This window comes from Antechinus flavipes, chromosome 1, assembly GCF_016432865.1.
Source record: "Antechinus flavipes isolate AdamAnt ecotype Samford, QLD, Australia chromosome 1, AdamAnt_v2, whole genome shotgun sequence".
NCBI classification, from domain to species: Eukaryota; Metazoa; Chordata; class Mammalia; order Dasyuromorphia; family Dasyuridae; genus Antechinus; species Antechinus flavipes.
The window spans coordinates 49,182,345-49,202,040 of NC_067398.1; the positions used below are offsets into that span (position 1 = coordinate 49,182,345).

General features: G+C 39.0%; 1 protein-coding gene across 8 annotated transcripts in view; it reads left to right on the top strand.

The window, feature by feature from the left end:
* The first annotated feature begins 216 nt into the window (after positions 1-216).
* Positions 217-19,696, top strand: part of ATP2B2 (ATPase plasma membrane Ca2+ transporting 2) — a 653,989-nt gene continuing 634,509 nt past the window's right edge. Inside the window, exon 1 of one of the 8 annotated variants that reach the window (XM_051982255.1) lies at positions 217-292. The gene's annotated coding sequence lies outside the window, so the exon portion shown is untranslated. The remainder of the gene's footprint in view (positions 293-19,696) is intronic. The other 7 variants (XM_051982273.1, XM_051982284.1, XM_051982295.1 and 4 more) reach the window with 7 other exon arrangements.

Here is a 19,696-nt window from a genome sequence, read left to right on the forward strand (position 1 = left end):
GAGGCAGCCTCGGGGGCGGACCCCCGAGGGGAGGGCGTGGGGGCGCGGGGCAGCGGCAACCGAGCCAGCAGCCCGTGGAGCAGCCGCAGCCGCAGCCGCAGTCGCAGCCGCAGCCGCAGCCGTAGCGTCGGTCCGCCGGTCCGCACGCCCGCCTGCCCGACCGCCCGGGCACTGGCTCAGGGTCCGGACGGCAGCCGCAGCCGCAGCAGCCCCAGCAGCCCCGGCAGCGGCCGCGGTACCGCCAGCAGCGGCAGCGGCAGCCGTAGCATCCCGCCGCCCGGAACCCGCTCAGGTGAGGCGGGGCGGCTCTCCGGAGGGCCCACGGGCTCCCGCCACGACCCCTGGCCGGCTCCGAGCTGGGGCTCTGGGGAGGGGAGGGCTTGCATCTCTCCTCCCTCTCCCGCCATGGTTGTGCCAGGCCGGAGCGGCCAGGGGAAGGGAGTCCGGCGCAAAGAGGGAGCGCGGTGTCAGCTGTGACCTTGAGCCGGCGGCAATGGGGAGAGCACGGCCAACAGCCGAGGCTGGGCTGGCCTGGGCTAGGGATGGACGGACTGACGGATGGACGGGAAGCACGGGCGGGAGGTGGATGGGAGGAAAGGCAATAGCCCCAAGGAGCTGGGGTTCCTGCTGCCTAGGCACGAGAGTGGGGGAGAGATTGAATTAGAGGAGGGGGTATTGGGGCGTCTTATGTGTCGGAAACTTTTCCAGCACCTGAGTCGCAGCTTGAAAAGGGGAGGAGTTTGGAAAAGGGTCGGACCAGGGACACTTACACGGAGTTGGGGGAGGGGGTAACCCCTTGTCCCTTCTCTGAGCTCAGGCTCAGGGGGACGTCACTGCACAGAAAGGCTTCGGTGACCCGAGAGAGAAGGAGACGGGCTCTTCTCTCGGAGGGCCACAGGAGCATCGGCGTCCACAGAGAGGGAGGAGACACCTCCAGCGTTCTGGCCGTCTCCCCCGCTCTCCCTCCCCAGAACCCCCTTCCCCGTGCTAGGGGGTGTCCGAATGCTTGCCTCGGCCGCCTGCCTTTCCCCGGGGATGGGGCGGATGTGTGTGTTGGCGGAGGCGTTCTCCCTGGTCCAGAGACCATGACCGCTGGCTCAGTGGCTCAGAGGGGAGATGCTCTCTGGCAGAAAGGAGCAGGGGCGGGACCTCGTCTCCGCTGCTCCTCGGAATCCTAGTCCTTGGCCTCTTCTGATCATCCCGCGGGACTCTATCCTCTTTCCCTTCGGAGTTTTGCGGGTTCCGTCTCGGCAGGGTGGGCTGACCCCGCGGGCTTTCTGCAGCTGGTTGGATTCGGATCTCAGATCCTCTGGACACATTCTCCCACCTGGAAGTCTAAAATTCTGTCCCTGCTGGGGTTTTTAGCTTCTCTGCATTGGGTAGCTGCAGTTGGAAATCTCCGCCAGGAAGTGAATTAGCTCCTGGGTTGTCAAGTCTGATTTTTTTTTCGTGCTGAATCAGAACCTTGTCCATTCCACAGGCCCTTGAACTTGTCGTTCATTAAAGCATTCGAGTTATTAAGAGCAGCTTGTGCCAGGCGCTGTCTTGCACTGGAGATGTTGTGCCCAACTGGATGTGAAACCTACATCCTCTGGGAAGGTGCAAATACCCTGAATCAAGGCCAGGGCCTGTGGATCTTTATCCGTAGGACTATAGAGCTGGAAAGGATCTAGATATCATTCTAGTTCAATCCTCTCTTTTAAGGAGGACGTTTTTGAGGCTCAGAGAGCAGAAGTGACTTTTTCCAAGGTCATTCAGTTAATTTGTCTGATGGCATGGGATTTCCCTAAGATAAGGTAAGTTGGGGGTTTGATTTGGCTGCATATGAAGCTTAGTGTTTTTTTTTTTTTAAAGCCTCCCTGTCTAGTAGGGATGGGAATGAAGACAAATCAAAGGGCATAGCTTAATGCAGGGCTTGATTTAGAGACATTCTAAATGGGGCAATATTAAAAAGTAAAGGGGAGGAAATAAGAGTAGGATGTCCCCTGACAGGAGACTACTGGATCAGGGAAATCCTGGCCAGCTAATGCTGTCTAGACTGTCTGGCTTATGGCTAAGATTGGAGTGCATCTCTATAATATGTACTCAGTTGCTTTGAGAATGAGAGATTTCACCCAAAATATTTAGGCCAAGACAACTTCCACCTCCCACCTTCCACCTCCCAAATAAATCAGAAAGCACATCTTGGCTTTTCTTCAAGAAAGTTAAGTCCTTCCATTTTCCATCTCCTTCCCCTCTTCAATAAGAAGTAAGGACAAAGTTGGGAAAGGCATGGAAAGAATCGCAGTTCCTGGATACGGTTTCTGGATCTTCCAGAAAGCCCAAACAACTGACCAATACTTGAATTTCTGGTTGTTTCCCCTCTTTATATTCAATTTAATGTCCTGTCTCCTTTTTGTCTTTCTTCCTTTCCTCCCTCCCTCTTTCTTTCTTTCTTTCTTTCTTTCTTTCTTTCTTTCTTTCTTTCTTTCTTTCTTTCTTTCTTTCTTTCTTCCTTCCTTCCTTCCTTCCTTCCTTCCTTCCTTTCTTTTTCTCTTTGTTTCTTCCATTTTATTATTTATTCCTTGACAGCTTTTCCTTTTCCCCCAGGGGAACCAAAACCAGGGATAATATTTGAGCATTGTGGACAACTGTATTGGGGGTTGATTCATAAGAAAGTTCAAGAAGGAATAGGACCTAGGCTCTCAAGGACAGGATCTAGGCAATTGGCTATGGTTGAAGTAGAGGACACATGAGACTGAAATTTATCTAATTCACCTTTGTTTGGTTTAAGCCTGGACTTCACCTTGGTCTTCAGTTTCTGATAATTTTATGGGTGAAGGCAGTGGAAAGTACTGATTTCTCTACTGAGAAGGTTGCTGTGGTCCAGGTGATATATATATCCCCCGGAGGATGGAGTGGAACCAAAGCTAGGAGAATTAGAGTGAAGATGGTGATTAATGTGACATTGGTGGATAGACCCCTTGGCCCATGAGAAAGCTCTGCTTATTCTGGTTAACTTTCTTTGGTTATTTGGTGTTGGTGATCTCAGTCTTTCAGGTCAGTGTCAGAATTTTGAGAAGAAAGAAATGTCCTTTGTCCAGAGGTTTCCGTCTCATTCAGTTTGGTGTGAGCTGCAGAGATTTATACATTTCTACTTATTTGTATCTAGATTTCCTCATCTGTAAAATGATGAGTTTGGAGCAGATACCTAGCTCTGAGTTCCCTTCCATTTCTAAATATCTCTACAGTTTAGACTTTTTAAAGGAAAGGAGTAAAAGAGGCAGACCCAGTCCTTTGATTTCTTTGGTATAAGGTTCTCTCTATTGCCAGAGATCAGCACCAGTTTAGTAACTTAGATCCCAGTGAGATTCCTGTTTCCTGAAACCAGTCAGTAGCTAAGAAGTACTCAATACCAGATCAGGCCAAATAGAACAACTTGCTTTTTAGTACCCATGTTAGAGATACCTAGATTCTTCCTCACTGAGAATTTTCTACACTAATGAAAACACAGGTCTAAATCCCACCCCACTCCATACATACATATCTACCTGTCTGTCTGTCTCTCTTATCTGTCTGTCTACACACACACACACACACACACACATATGCATACCATATACACATGTATATATGTATAATATATACATTAACATATACACTTATGTACATTTAAATATGTGTATCTGTATATATTTAAATCTCACCCCACGATATATACATATATATAGTATATGTATATAATATATACACAAATATATTATAGATCTATTTTAAAATTATGTGATGTCATTAGTGTTGATATTTCCTTCATTAACACAGATTTAAAGGCCTTCCCACCTTAGTGAAAGTGATAGGAGTGAATGGCTGCTAAGATCCCTTCTTACTCTACATGTATGATCTTATGATTCGCTGCAGCTGAGTCCAACCTTCTGGTTGGGAACTTCACTAAGTTTGTCCTCAGAATTCAGTCCTTGGACCTGGGCTTGTAGGATCGAGCACAGTGAGACTCTGTTGGCGTAGATCGTATTTAGGGAACTTTAGGGGGTCGAAAGACAGGTTTCTTTGTGTATATATTTGTATACGGCACTACTGTTTTTCATAACAACATTTCTGTGCTACCAACTTCAGTTGATCATGGATAAAGTAGATGGTAGTCCATGCAATTGGAGGAGGAGGAGGCAATAGAAATAGCAACCTTTCCCTTCCAATCCACTTCCTTAGTTCTGAGAAGAAAGATGCCTAGTGGGAGGGGAAGAGGTCTGTCCTTGACTCAGTGGGGATATAAAGAAAGGCAAAAGATAGTCCCTGTTTTTGAAGAGCTCACAGTATCATGGTATGTGTGTGTGTGTGAACAACATGCAAACAATTATGTACAAAAACAAGCTGTATCTGGGATAAATGAAAATAATCAACAGAGGAAAGACACTAGAATTGGGGGACAATAACAATTTATTTTTCTACAGCTCTTTAAAGTTTACAAAATGCTTTCCCACAAAAACCTTGGGAAATGTGGATAGTGCAAGAATTAATATTCCCTCTTTTCTGAAACTGATATCCACAAAATTTAAATAAGGAGGTTGAATTATTAGTAATTGTGTTAACTGGGATATGCACCCAGTCTTTTCTAGCTTCAAATCTAGCTTGCTCTTCACTACATCATGACTGCTGTGGGTGTGTCTGAGGGTTTCTCTAGGCACCTGGGGATGAGAGGAAGTGATGAAAAAATAAGTGTCTGAGGATACATAATGGTATATGTAGAACAGAAATCTCTGATGCCATCTGCCAGAAAAAGAAATATAGTAGTATTGGATTTGTAATTCAGAAGATCTGAGTTCAAATCCAGCCTCATACGTTGTTAGCTCTTTGACTTGTGGAAAATCAATAAACCTTTCCCTGCCTTAATTTCTTTCTCTATAAAAAGGGGTTAATGACCTTACCTACTTTATAGGGTTTGTTGTGAAGCACAAAAGAGATATCAGATATCAAGTACTTTGTAACACTTGAAATGATATGAAAATATTTATTATTATTATTATTATTATTATTAAAAACATCCCAAACAAGGCTTTGGGGAGTAAATTGCTATCTGGCAACGCTTAATTACTCTATTTTTCTTTTGGCTCCAGGATCTTTGTACTTTCTGGGGAAAGGGGATTTGATTGTTTAGATGGAAGTGAGGGGAATACTGGAGGTGGAGGGAGGTGAGCAAAGTTGAGGGATAATTGCTACTTGAGTTGTAATTATCAGCAATTATCTTTGTTCTTTCATCTTCCTGGTACAATGGAGACAGCACACAATCAGACAGAGCAGTGGGATTGTGTTCTAAAAGTTCACCTGTAAGTTGGCTTGTTTGGAACCTAGAAAACATTCTCCCTTAGAAACCATCTTATAAATGGTAGTTAGGTTCCCAGATGATCTGACAGAAACCTGAACTCCTGAGTGGGAGCATCAAGGTGTGATGGAGAGCTGACTTGCCAGTCTGGAGACCCGTGCTTTCCCCCACTCCCTGGACCTGACATTAACCTTGTGGTTTGGGACAAGTAATTTTGCTCTAATGGGCCTCAGTTTCCTTAGCTGTAAAATGAAAAGTCCAAAATCTTTGAGACCCCTTTCAGTCCTAATGGTCTGTTAATAATTTTATCTATAGAACTATAGTTCTCATGGAGAAAATGCAGCCTAAATTCCATGTGGGAAATCAGGAAACTGGGGAATCCATTTTTCTCTTTCTGCTCTCCCATGGTGAAAACCAGCTTTTTCTTTTCCTCTTCTTTCCAACATACAGGAGTTTTACATTTTCCCCAGCTTTGGTGAAAGGACATTCCTTTCTTCTATATCTCACCATCCCTTTTAGCAACAACTATTAAGACAGGGTATAGAGGTGAAGAATTCCTACAGGGAACTGTGGCAATACCTGTGTGACCTTGTTCAAGTCACTTAACTAACTGTTTTGGACCTCAGTTTCCTCATTTGTAAAATGAGGGATTCATCCCAGCTAGAAAGCACTTGCACAGTATTATTCTCCATGGAAAATTTGTTGTAATGAGGTAAAAAAAAAAAAAAAACAAAAAAAACACTCCTACTATGCTAACTTTTGGGTCTGGGAATAGAGAAAACCTTTTCTAATAGGTTTTTACCTTGATTTGAGAGGAAGTAGTGAATTTGCTAAGCAAATCGATTGTATTAGCCAGGAAACGTTAACCTACTTAAAGAGTATAGACCTTTAATGGCAACATTTGAAACAATGAATGTGTTAATTATAAATGCATTCTTATCTATTTGTTAAAACACTTATTCTCCAGCCTCTTTTTCCTGGGGTCAGCAGTGTGACTGCTCTTACTTGAAGATAATAAAATGGAATTAATTTAATAACATTGTATTACTCAGAACTTTCATTAATTCAACCCACCTTTTTCCCTCCCTCTCCTTCTCCATTAAAGGGAATTATTGAGGCTTTACTTATCAAAAAACCCTGAAGCCAGCAAAAAGAAGGAGAGAGAGAGAGAAAGAGACAGAGACAGACACAGAGACAGAGACAGACAGACACAGAGAGAGACAGAAAAAGACACAGAGAGAGACACACAGAGGGAGACAGAGAAACACACAGAGAGAGAGAGACAGAGACAGAGAGACAGAGACAGACAGAGAGGAGGGGAGGAGAGAGGAAAGAAGGGAGGGAAGGAGGAGAGAGGAGAAAAAGAAGGAAGGATGGTAGGAAATCTTGGAATCTTGCAACTTAAGACAAAGGAGCAGAGAGGTAAGAGAAAGAAAGCTTGGGAGGATTAAAAAAGAGGAAGGAGAATTCAGATCAAAGTCAGAAAGATGAGAGAGAAATGAGGAAGAAAAAAGGATGAAGCAGGGGAAGATCAGAGAGGAAGAGATAGAATGGAAAAAGAGATGGAATGGAAGAATGTAGCAAAAGAGAATATTATCATCTAATGCAATAGATGTCCTGGGGAAGAGGACAAATTTAGGACAAAATTAGCCTCTGACTTTATGGGATTTATAATTCTGGTAAGTAAGAGGCTAACACGGAAATAGATAAATATACTGAACAATCACAAACATATTTTAGAAGAAGTGTATGGATGAAAGTCAAGTCAATGTCAAGAAGCATTTATTAAGTGTTTGCAATTATAAAAACTAATATCATCATGACATTAATAATTATAAATGCATAGTTTATTATAATTATAATATGAATATATTTATCATATCACTATGTGCCAGACAATAGATTAAGCACTGTGGATACAAAGAAAGGGAAAATCCAATGTCTTTCTATTGGGAAACAACATGCAGACAATTGTGTACAAACCAGATATAGACAGGACAAATTGGAGATAATTAACAGGGAATGTAGTAGCATTCAGGGGGTTATTGTAGAAGGTGGGATTTTAGGTGGGACTTGAAGGAAGCCAGGGAAGCTAGAAACCAGAGATGAAAAGGGAAGGCTTGCCAGGCATGGGGGACAGTTAGTGAAAATGCACAGCATTGGAAGGTGGAATGTTTTATTTGAAGACAAAGAAATTGGTGCCTTTGGATCTCAGAATAGGTAGTATAGTGAAAATATAGTGTAAGGAGACTGGAAAGGGAGGAGGGGGTCAGGTTATGAAAGGTTTTGAAAATCAAACAGAATTTGATATTTGATCCTGGAGGTGATAGGGAGCCACTGCATTTTATTGAATAGGGAAATTGATATGATTAGATCTGCACTTGAGGAAGATTAATTGGACAGTGATGGACTAGAATGGGAAAAGATATGAGGCAGGAAAACCAATCAGCAGTCTATTGCAATAGTCGAAGTTTGAGGAGATGACAAACAAAATAATGATAGGTAAATAAAATTATAAAATGATTATACAGGTTCTGAGAATGAAGGTCTTTATATATTATTATATATTAATTATAAATTATATTTATATTATATATATTTATAATTACATATAATTATAAAAATATATATTGTATATTAATTTTCTAAATCATGATGACTATACTTTTCGGTAGTTCAGCATAAAGTGTGTATGTATAAATAATTTTACATAAATGATTATTTTTACAAAATCAACTAAATTTTTAGTTTTTTTCTTCTCGCTTTGTTAGAGGTCCCTTTTAGGTAATCATTTCCCCTGATTCCGCTTGCTACTTAAATTTTCCCTGAAATCAGAGGCTATGTCTGTTATGGTTACAATGGTTATATATAATTATATGTGGTTATAATGTGGTTATTATGAAAGCCACCACCAAGGTGTCTACCATGTGTATATCTGGCCATATAGGGTGTCATCTCACACAATCTGAGCCAAAGCTACTAGGTTTTATTTCCCAGTAATTGGGGACTGTGCCGCCAGGCTCTACTTCCCCCTTCTGCCTTCCCTCTAATGGCTAGGACCTCTAAGATCACCTCCTCTTTCCATCCATGTTTCTTGTGTGATGTTGTCTCCCATTAGAATGGGAGCCCCTTGGGAGCAAAAGTAAGGCTGTGGTTTTGTCTTGAACACAGTAAGTACTAAATAAATGCCAATTGACTGACAAGGCTGAGGTTTCTGTTGTTTTGTACAAGGGCTCCCTTCAACTTTTTTCCCAGGGAGTGTTCCCTTTGCCTTCTCCATCCACTGAGAGTCCTTGGTTATTGTGCCCCCTGTGTTGTGTGTGTTGCTTAGTGGGAGGCAGCAGAAGCTCTGGACAGAGGACTATGGATTGTCTACAGACTGGCAAGAGAAAGCCCCTTATGGCCCACCAGATATTGTCTACTCTTCAACTTGGCCTTCAAGGCTTTCTGCAATCGACATTTCTATCTTTATGTGATTCACTATCTCCCTTTCAGGTATTATGAACTAGACAGTATGGAATGTTTATCGTCCCTTGTGTTGTGGTTTCCTGTGTCTGTTCTTTCTTTTGTTCTCAATGTCTTCAGTACCTCAGCTACTCTTCTTTCCTTTTCTATCTCCATTTATTTAAGTCCTTTCCCTTTTTCATCCTCAGCAGTCATCTATTACATGAAGCCTTCCAGTTGAAAGTGAACTTTCCTTTATTTCAGATCTGGTATAACCTTTTGCATTTCATGTTTTCTATTCTGTTTTCATCAGTAGTTATTGCATTTTATAGTAAATCTCTCTCTCTCTGTATGTGTGTGTGAAAGAGACACACACACACAGACAGAGACAGAGAAAGATGCAGAGTGTGTGTGTGTGTGTGTGTGTGTGTGTGTGTGTGTATGAGAGAGAGAGAGAGAGAGAGAGAGAGAGAGAGAGAGAGAGAGAGAGAGAGCAGATGGAGAGAGAGAAAGACAGACAGGGAGAGAGACAGCAGATGGAGAGACAGAGACAGATAGAGACACAGAGAGATAGAGATAGAGAGAAATAGAAAGATTGAGAGGGAGAAAGATGGAGGGAGTATGTGTATGAGAGACAGAGCTAGAAAAAGACAGACAGAGAGAAAGAAGAGAGAGAGACTGAGACAGAGAAAGAAAGAGATAGATAAATGGATAGAAAGATAGAGAGAGGGAGTGAGTATGGATGTGGGGGTGTTCTTCCTACTTCTCTCCCCTACCATTAAAGTCTCCATTGGGCCAGAGAATGTGTATTAAATGTGATATCTAACCCTGAGGCTAACCCACTGAGTGCTGGATTTGTAGTCAGGAAGACCTGCATTTGAATCCTGTCTCAGATATTTCCTAGCCTTGCGATTCTGGGTTAGTCACTTAATTTTTCTGTGCCTGATTTTCTTCATTTCTAAAATGAGAATTTTATTAGTTCCTATCTTCCAAGATTGATTGAGGATCAAATGAAATAATGTATGTTGAACACTTTGCAAATTTTAAAGCATGTATACATGCTATTATTATTGTTACAAATTTTATTATTAATATTATTATTGTTATATCATTTCATCTCTTGTATCTAGCATCAAGCTTTATAATTAGTCTGTGTGTACTAAGTAATAATTGAATTAGTGACTTTTATGTTATCACCAATGTAGAGATATATAGGAAGTAGGATTTATAAGAACAATACAGGTAGCCCCCAATGGTTTACAAATGCAAATTCTCATGGACCTCAGTATTTTGCCAGCTGGTCTTATTGCCTTAGTCTGTGTTGGGCTAACCAGAAACTGGGCAAAGATGTTTTAAGTTCTATATGGCCTGGTCCCTGCTGGGAAATTAGTGGAAGAGATGATATCTGACCTTGTTCCCAGGTGCTTGAGCAGCAGATTAAAGAGGAGACATTTTGTTCTCCCTCCAGGAGTTTATGACTTGGGAGTTTGCAGAAATAGGAATGTGCTGAAGAATAGAGCACACCATAGGAGGAAGCAGCAAGGTGGGGATTTTGCTAGTGAGTTAGAGAAAGAATCAGGCTCATTTGAAACCTCTCACTCAATACAGTAAGGCATCTGGAAACCAGGGAAAGGGCAGAATAGTTTGTTTTTGGGGGATGTTTGTTGGGCCTGGAGAAGATTTGGGGAACGTGATCATATTGATCATAGATTCAGAGCTAGAAGGGACCTTGGAAACTTCCTAGTTCCTTGTTATACAGAGGGAGAAAACAGGCTCAGAGAACTTAAGTGATTTGCCCAAGATCATATAGATAGCAATGTTTATATACTATATATAGTATATAATATATATTAGTTGTTAATTTATCTATATATAATCGTGGTAGGATCTGAATTCAGGGTCAAAGGCAGCACATTTTATACTCTACCATGTTGCCTCTTTTGGTAGTGGTCTTTAAATATTTGGAGGCATGTATTTTTTTAAAAAATAAATATTTTTATCTTCTCCCTCATTACATGTTAAAACAGTTTTTAACATTTCCAAAAAGTTTTGAGTTCCATATTCTCTCCTTCCCATCTTTCCCTCCCTTTTCATAGTCAGATAAACTCCCCCATCAGTGGAGGGTTTTCAGACAGAGACTGTGGGATGTTCTGTCTGAGATGGTTTTTGGAGGGGGATGATTCCTGTGGTAGGTAGGAATTTGGAAGGAATAGCCTCTAAGCTCCCTTTCAAATCTGGAGCACTGCCCAGAATAGGGTGGGTCTTGAGGTATAGTTTAATTAAATGAAGGGAAGGAGACTTGGGGTGGGTGAAGCTCTGAGGAATTAGTAGGGAGTTGCCTTAGTTACATGGGACAGCAGAAGGAGAGTTCTGGGGCACAAGAGTGACAATCGACAGAAAGAAGAGTCATCTAGACTGGACAGAAGGTGTAGGATTGGGCTATGGTAGCTACTGAAAAGGGATGGGTATGTTAAGTGTTAGCTTAGGAGAAGAACTGAGGATAACAGCAGATTTTCCTCTAGGGGGTAGTGGGATGTCTCTGTGGAGACCTAGATGGTAGTTGAAGTGACTAGCTTGGCTATTGAAGTTAGTCTGAAGCTCACAGAAACAAGCAGTCAACAAATGTTATTCAGTTGGGTCTACTGCCTTCAGAGAGTCTGGTTGGTGAGATGAAAATGGTCATGAAATTCTGAGGAAAATAACCTAAAGCATTTATAGTGCCTACTATGTTCCAGGTTGTATGCTGGTTGTTGTTTAGTCATATTCATTTCTTCTGGCAAAGATACTGAAGTGGTTTGCCATTTCCTTTTCCAGCTTATTTTACAGATGAGGAAACTGAGGCAAACAGAGTTAAGTGACTTGCCCAAGGTCACACATTAAGTCACAGACACACAATCTAAGTAAGGTTAGATTTGAACACAGGAGGATGAGTCGTCCTGACTTTAGCATAGGCTTTAGCATTCTATCCACTGTACTAGCTAACTGCTCGCAGACAATACACATAGACTAGACAGTATTTTATTGTGGCAGGAGTTCAGGGAGGAAGCTTGAAAAATTCCCTTGAGCAAGAATTTGGGGAGGTGGAGGTCACTGTAAGTTAGGGGAATCCCAGGAATGGAGCCATAGGGGCATTCTTTAAAAAAAAAAAAATAATAGTTTTTTATTTTTCAAAATACATACAAAGATAGTTTTCAGCATTCATCCTTGCGAAACCTTGTGTTCCAAATTTTTCTTCCTCCCTCCCACTCTCCTCTAGAAGCAAGTAGTCTAATATAATTTAAACATGTACAATTCTTCTACATGTATTTCCACATCTGTCATGATGTGCAAGAAAAATCAGATCAAAAGGGAAAAAAAGAGAGAAAAAATCCCAACCAAACAAACAACAATAACAACAAAAAAGTTAAAATGCTTTGCTTTTCCATCTCAAATCTATTGGAATTGCATTGGATCACCTCATTGTTGAAAAGAACTAAGTAATCACAGCTTATCATCATGTAATCTCATTGTTACTATGTACAATTTTCTTTTGGTTCTGGCTCACTTCAGTCAGCATCAGTTCATGTAAGTTTTTCTAGGTTTTTCTGAAATCATCTTGCTCATTATTTCTTATAGAACAATAATATCCCATTATCTCAATATACCATAATTTATTCTGCCATTCCTCAACTGATGGGTATGCATCAGTTTCCAGTTCTGTTCACTACAAAAGGCTGCTACAAACATTTTTGCAAATGTGAGTCTTTTTCCCTTTTTTATGATCTCTTTGGGATACAGATGCATGGGGGCATTCTTAAACCTATTTACATGATAGTGAGGAGAGTGCCTTAGTGTAAGTAGTGTAAAGTGAGGATGGGTGGGTCAGATTATTAATGGAGAGCCTTGAATTTGATGAAGTATCAAAAGGGAGCTATTTTAGGATTTGAGCTTAGGGATGATATAAAGAATAGAATGAGAATGGAGAGGACTAGGAGTATATGGAAAAAAGCCATGGATTTGAAATCAAAGGATCTGAAATTTTGAACAATTTTCTCTTTATAATACCTTCATCCTTTCTGGCTTCACATTTTATATCTGTATAACATAGCAGGGTTGACTTAGATCAGGAGTCTGTGAACTTAGATGGGGAAAACATTACATCAATATTTCTTTATAATTGCTTTCTTCTATAATCCTACATATTTTATTTTGTGTATTAAGAACATGATTCTGGGGAGTTTGTAGGCTTTATCAGATTGTGAAAAGGGGCTATGACACACAAAAAAGTTCAGAATTTCTGATTCACTTGATAGTCTTTAAGGTCCCTTTAAATTTCAGATCTAAAGAATAATTGTAGGGAATCTGACTTGCAGAGAGACCAGTTAGGAGCATTGTAGTGATCTAGAAATGTAAAGCCAACTTGGGGACTGGACTTGGGGGGTGCCAATGATAATGGGATGTGAAAGGAGAACAGCCATTATGAAGGAAGAACAGATAATGTTGATTGGCTAAATAAATATAAAGAGAGGGTTGAGTCAGTATGAATGGGGAAAGAAAGAGATTGATGGTAAACCTTTTTAAACCAAGATGGTTTTGATGACTGTTGTAGTAATATAGTTTGAGGTCTGTAAGTGCTATTCTCTCTTAGCTTTTTTCACAATTTAACTTGATATTCTAGAGTTTTATTTTTCCAAGTGAATTTTGCTAATTTTTCAAGTTCTGTAAAATATCACTTTAATAATTTGATTGGTATATTATTAAAACTGCAAATTGCTTTTGATAATGTAATTTTTGTTATATTGGCATGGCCCAGTCATTAGCACTGAATATTCCAGTGCCATTGGTTGTTCTTTATTGCTTGAAGGAACACTTTGAAATTGAATCCATATAAGTATTTTATGGACTTTTTGTAGATTAATATTCAGAGATTTTAGGTATTTTATAGTTATTTGGAATGTCATTTCATTTCCATGATTGTGTCTTAAATTTTATTGTTATATATAAATGTTGTTGATGTTTTAGATTTTATTTTTTGGCCTCTGAATTTGCTGAAACAATTAATTTATCTTAATTGTATCTTTGCTGGCTCTCTAGGATTTTCTAAGTAGATTATTGTAGCCTCAATAAAAATTGTATCTCTTCTTTATCTACATTTGCATCTTGAATTTTTTTTTTCATTTTATTTCTGTTGCTAGTATTTCTAGAACTCTCAAATCATATAAAATGAATATCCTTGCTTTGCTTTTGTATAATTGGAAAACCTTCTAGTAGTTCCTCAGTGCGTGTGATATTTGTTTTTGGTTTTAGATGTCTGTTTTTATGAAATTTAAGCATAAATGACGATTGTACTTTGTAAAATGCTTTCCCTAAATCTACTGTGATGATCACACAATTTTGGATGATTTTGTTTTTAATATGTTTAATTATGTTGATTGCTTTCTTAAGATTAAACCATTCTTGGTTTCTTTGTATAACCTATTTAGTCAGGATGAATGATTACTTGGATAAATCAGTGTAGTCTATTTATTTAAAATTTTTGAATCTATATTCATAGATGGTCTCTGTTGGTCCATAATTATCTTTCTTTGCTTTATACTTTCTTGTTTTAGGCATTAGGATTATCTTTGTCTCATAGAAGGTAGCTTGCTTCCTTTCTCTATTTTTGAAATTAATTTGTGAAGCATCAGTACAAATTATTTAAAAATTTTGATAGAATCCTCTTGGGAATCTATCAGAACCAGGAACATTTTTCTTTTGTAGTTCCTTTAAAACTAATTGTATTTCCTTTTCTTTGATTGAATTATTTAAGATCTTTATTTGATTTTCTGTTTGGCTGCTTTTTATTTTTGAAAATGGTCCTTTATTTCTTTTGATTCTCAGTTTTGTTAACATATAACAGTATATAAAATTTTCTGTCCTGTTTTGAAACAGTTTGGATAAAGGTCTATCAATTTTATTAGTCTTTTCAGGGAACTAGATTTTAGTTGTTTTAACATTTCTTTATCTTATTTTTTGGTTTGCAGTTTTAAATTTTTTAATATACCTTGTTTTTTGCTTTTTTTTTTTGGATTTATTTGTTGGCTTTTTTATTTAATATTCAAAATTGAATATTTGTTTAATATATCCCTTCTTTTTCTAGTTTGTTAATATGTTTGTAGGAATATGATTTTTTTCCCCTTGAGGGCTGCTTTAGTTACATTTCAGACATTTGGGTATGCTGTTTCATAATTATATTTTTCTTTCACATAAATATTAGTCGTGTCTGTGATTTTCTTAATTCACTCTTTATTTAGGAATTCAATGGTAAGCTTCTATTTGGGTCAGTGTCTTTTGTCTGTGCTCCTTGAATGTATTACTGTTTTTATTGTGTTATGGTCTATAAATGATGAATCTGCTATTTCTGCCTATTTATTTTTGCTTGTAATATCTCTGTGGCCTAATACACATGGTTATTTTTTGTAAAAGTTTTTTTCATGTAGTGCTAAGAAATACATATGATCTTTAATAGTTTCATTTATAAGATGTCATGACTTTTTTAGTTCTAGTTTCTTTAGCAATTTCAATTTTATAGTTTCCCTATTGTTTATCATTCTGTTAGACTTATTTAAAACGAAGAGACTGACATTGAACTCTCCTGCCACTATTGTTTTATTGTCTGTGCTATTTTTGTGGGTCAGTTAATTTTTCCTTCATGAAGTTAAATGGTAGGGCTTTTAGAGGATGTCTGTTTACTCTTGATATTCTTTTGTTGTCTATGATTTGTTTCGGTGTAATGTAGTCTTCTTGCTTTTCTATTTTTAATTTTTGAATGGTTTTGTTTTGTTTGATATCATGATTAAAACTCTTATTGTTTTGGATTTACCTGATACATAGTATTCTTTGAATATGCTTATTTTAAAAGTGTGTTTCTTGTAAGCAAGTAGATTATGAAGTTTTGTTTTCTTATCCAGTCTATCAATCTTTTTACTTTTATTGGATAGTTTCAGCCATTCACATTTGAGTTATGAGATTTAAGTTTATATTTACCTCTGTCCTTAAAATTGCTCTTTTTCAAATGAAGATTTTTTTTCTTCTCTCCTTCTATAAACATGGTACTTTGTATCTTTAGTTATTTTATCTTAATCTACTTTGAGGAAACCTGAATCTCACTAGATTTCATCTCCTTATTCTCAGTTCTTCTATCCCTTCCTATTTATTACCTTGTTGTCTCTAATTTTGAAGTTTTATTTTACTTCTTAGTTCCTTTTTTCTTAATATTTAGTTATTTATTTTTTCCCCTCAAATAAAGCCAAGTAAAATCTTTCTCTCCTTTAACTTGTTTCATTTGTTTAAAAACTTTTTTTGTATTTTTTCTAAAGGAAAAAAAAAAGGATTTTCCCCACCCCCTTATTCTCTTCATTATTTATTATCCTTTTTTGTCTTTTCTCTACTTTTGTTCTTAGTTTTATGGCCATTATACTTGTTTAGTTTTCTTTTGTAAGTCTCTGCATTCCATATGAAATTAATGCTTCTAAAATACCCATTTTGAGTTCTCTCTTCTAAATTGTTTCTATATTTTTGCCTTGCAGATCTTTCCCTGTAACTTCCTTTTTCTGTTCAGCTTCACTCATAGAAATATCAATTTCTGCATGTCATAGGGAGGATATTGCCCCGTGGTAGGAATTTTCCTATGTTCCTGATTATGCAGTTTGTTGTTAACCTTTTCCTTTTCTGTGGTCATTCCTCCTCTCCCTCCCCTTTTGCCATGAAATTTTGTCCTTTGTGTCCATACCCTCCCACTCCTCTGGATGTCTGTTAAGCCCTTTTCCTGAGGCAGGATGAATCACTCTTTTTTTCTACACACCAGATCTCTTCAGATTATACATATTGTGAGATTTCTATCTCCCTTTATAGTTGATCTCACTTCCTCAATGTGTGCTTTCATCAGTGGTACCCCCTCCCATCACTGAAACAAAATTGCCATTTTAATCTTTCCCTTTGCCTCTTTGCCTATTCTCCTCTAAGGCTCTCTTCTTCATCTTTATATAATATTTTATTTTTTTCATATTAAAACAATTAAAAAACTTTTTGGATAAAGTTTTGAGTTTCAAATTCTCTCCTTCCTCTCTCTTTCCTTTCCTTTCCCCTCCCTGAGAGGGGCAAGCAATCTTATATAGTTTTTAAATGTGCAATCATGTAAAATGTATCCACATTAGTCATTTTGTACAAGATCTCTTCTTCTTGAGAAGATTACAGGAGTTACTTTCCCTTCATTATTAACTTTTGACTTGATTACAGTTTATCATCTATTTCCTCTGTTTTTCCCTCACTTCTCTACTATTATCCCCTCTCCAATTCTGTAGTTGTAACCTGTCCAATTGACCTGTAGGAAGTGTTTTATAAGATTTAGTCTGGGATGTTGCAGATCTGTATTTCCCTCATCGCTTCAGTTAGCCTTTGCCTTTTGCCCACCTCTCCTCTCTTACTCTTAGAAAGAAATCTCCATTGCTGTTTTGTTGTAGGGTTACTGTACTTGCTTACCTTTCTTGTATTTCTCTTGCCTGGGGTTCTCCTCCAGTTTTAAATCTAGGATCAAATGTGCTATTTCTAGACCCAGCTCCGTAACAAACTAGTTGTGTGACTTTGGACAAGTCATTTAAATCCCGGCCTTCATTTCCTCATGTGTCAAATGAGGGGGTTGGACTCAGGTCTCTTCCTGTTCTAAAATTGGCTCATGTGGAAGGGCGAGGCAGCTGTGTAGGAGTGGGAGTCAAAGATGACTCAAGATTTTGGGCCTGGGTGGCTGCAAGAATGGTGATGCTTGTTTGAGGGGGGAGAAGAGATGGAGGAAGGTGAAATGAGGTGAGGCAGAAACGGTGGAAAGGGAGGAAGAAGGGAAAAGGAGGGAGGGTGATGAAGGGATGACAAGACTGGAGAGGTCATCAAAGGGAAGACTAGAGCCCAGATGGTTTAGTGGTGGGGAATGAACAGGGGATGGCCTTGTTCCAGTGACTTTCACAACTAGGTGGTACAGTAGGGGAGTCTGAATCCTCTCATAGACATTTACTAGTTCTGTGACCCTGTCCAAGGGATGTAACCTCTCTGAGCCTAAGTTTTCTTAGCTGTGAAATGGTGATAAAACACTTATCTCAAAAGGTGGTTGTAAAATCTGATTAGATATTACATATGTGCATTTGCAAACATTAAAAGTGTTTTAGAAATGCTAGCGGTTATTATAATGATTATTACCTGACAATGTGAGAAATATATATATGTATGTATGTATTTAAAAGAGAGAGCCATTGAAACTCAGACTGATGTTTAAGACTTAGGGGGCAAGGGTTTGAAAAGAGTTCAACGATTGAAATAGAATTTACAAAAAAGTACTGTGAGCACCACAATTATGCTAAGGAATGAGGCTATGAAATCCCCTTGAAATCTATTTTTGGTGGCAAGGTTTTATAACCAGAGTCAGAAATTGAGTGGAAGTGTGTAGGAGGGTGACTCTGGAAGGTTTCCATTTTTGAGAGTAGGGGAAAGAATATTTTTAACTCCCAACTCTGAAGCTCATAGGGTACAGCTGGAGAGAAGTCAATTTCTTGTTCCAGGTTCCCCTCCCCACTGTCATGACACTCGGCTTATCTAAGACAGCAGTTGTACCCACTTAAGCATCTCCCTCAACTCTTGTCCTAGGTGGGGGGGAGTGATGGGCTGTTTCCAGCCAGGTAGCCTACCTGGTAATTTCTGCTCAGGTGATATTCAAGTTGAAATTGTGAAGGATTATAGATTCAGAGCTGAAAGAGACTTCAGGGGACCAGATGCCCAAGCCTCTGATTCTGAATCCAATGCTCTTTCCATTGCTTCTCACCTCTTCAGATGAAAGGACTGTGTGGGGGAATCTGTTTGGAGCTGAGCTTACCTATGTGTGTAAGTTTACTTGAAGAAATACTCTTTCTTTGGGAAAAGGTGTCTAGTGTGTCCTAAGTGCTGTGAGGCTGGGCAAGTGTCCTGGATCGGAAGGCCAATTTGTATTTTTAGAATAGGTTATTTGGGGATAGGAAAAATAGAAGCCTGGTAAGGAATTTGACCTTTGCAGCTAGGTGGAGTAGGTACCTTTTTCCCATTTTGCAAATAGGAAAACTAAGGAATGAGGCTGGTAGGTGGTGATAATGTCTGTTGCATCACCCAGCAGAACTAGGAAAAGCAAAATCACTGCTCTTGATGTAGCTCACTGGATCCTTTCCCTTCACTTGGACATGTAGGATTCAACATGCTCCCCATATGCCTCTAATCTGAGATCCATGAACTTTAAAAAAATGGATAAGCAAATTTCAATATATTTGATTTCCTTTGCAATCTATGTATTTTATGAATTTTAAAACAAAATTCTGAGAAGGGGTCATCCAGCTGTCCAAAGGGTCCATGACACCCTAAGGGTTGTGTCAGATTATCCTTGTCTATCAAACTTTTTCTTTCAATGCATGTGGAGAAGGACTCTCTACTGTAGCTTTTTGTATTGATTTGAATGAAGGGCAGAAGAGGTAATTGAAAACACTGAGAACCTGGCCCTGCTTGTCTCTTGAATCTTAGCCTGCTCCCTGATCTTGCTCTTACATATTCTATTTGTCCCAGAGTCTGCAGGAAGCCATAGGGTGAAAGTGGGAGGAGAAAGGGGAGAGAATACCTTGAGAGGAGGCTAAGATCTGCCCTTCTCTACTTTTCTTCCCATTCCTGGGAAAAGAAGTGAGCCAGCAGGGGATCAGGAATATAGGATGACTCTTTTTTTCTTTCCTTTTTCTTGGAGTTGTCTTTCTCTTTTAAATGAGATAATAATTTCTTCCTGGAGAAATGAGAGTCCAGGATAATGGTCCAGTATCCAAAGAACTATTTTTTTTACAACCTATATGAATTCTGATCAAAGATTTTCATTCCGCTTTTTAGTCATATTATAATAAATAATCCAAAGTGGAATTGGCAATT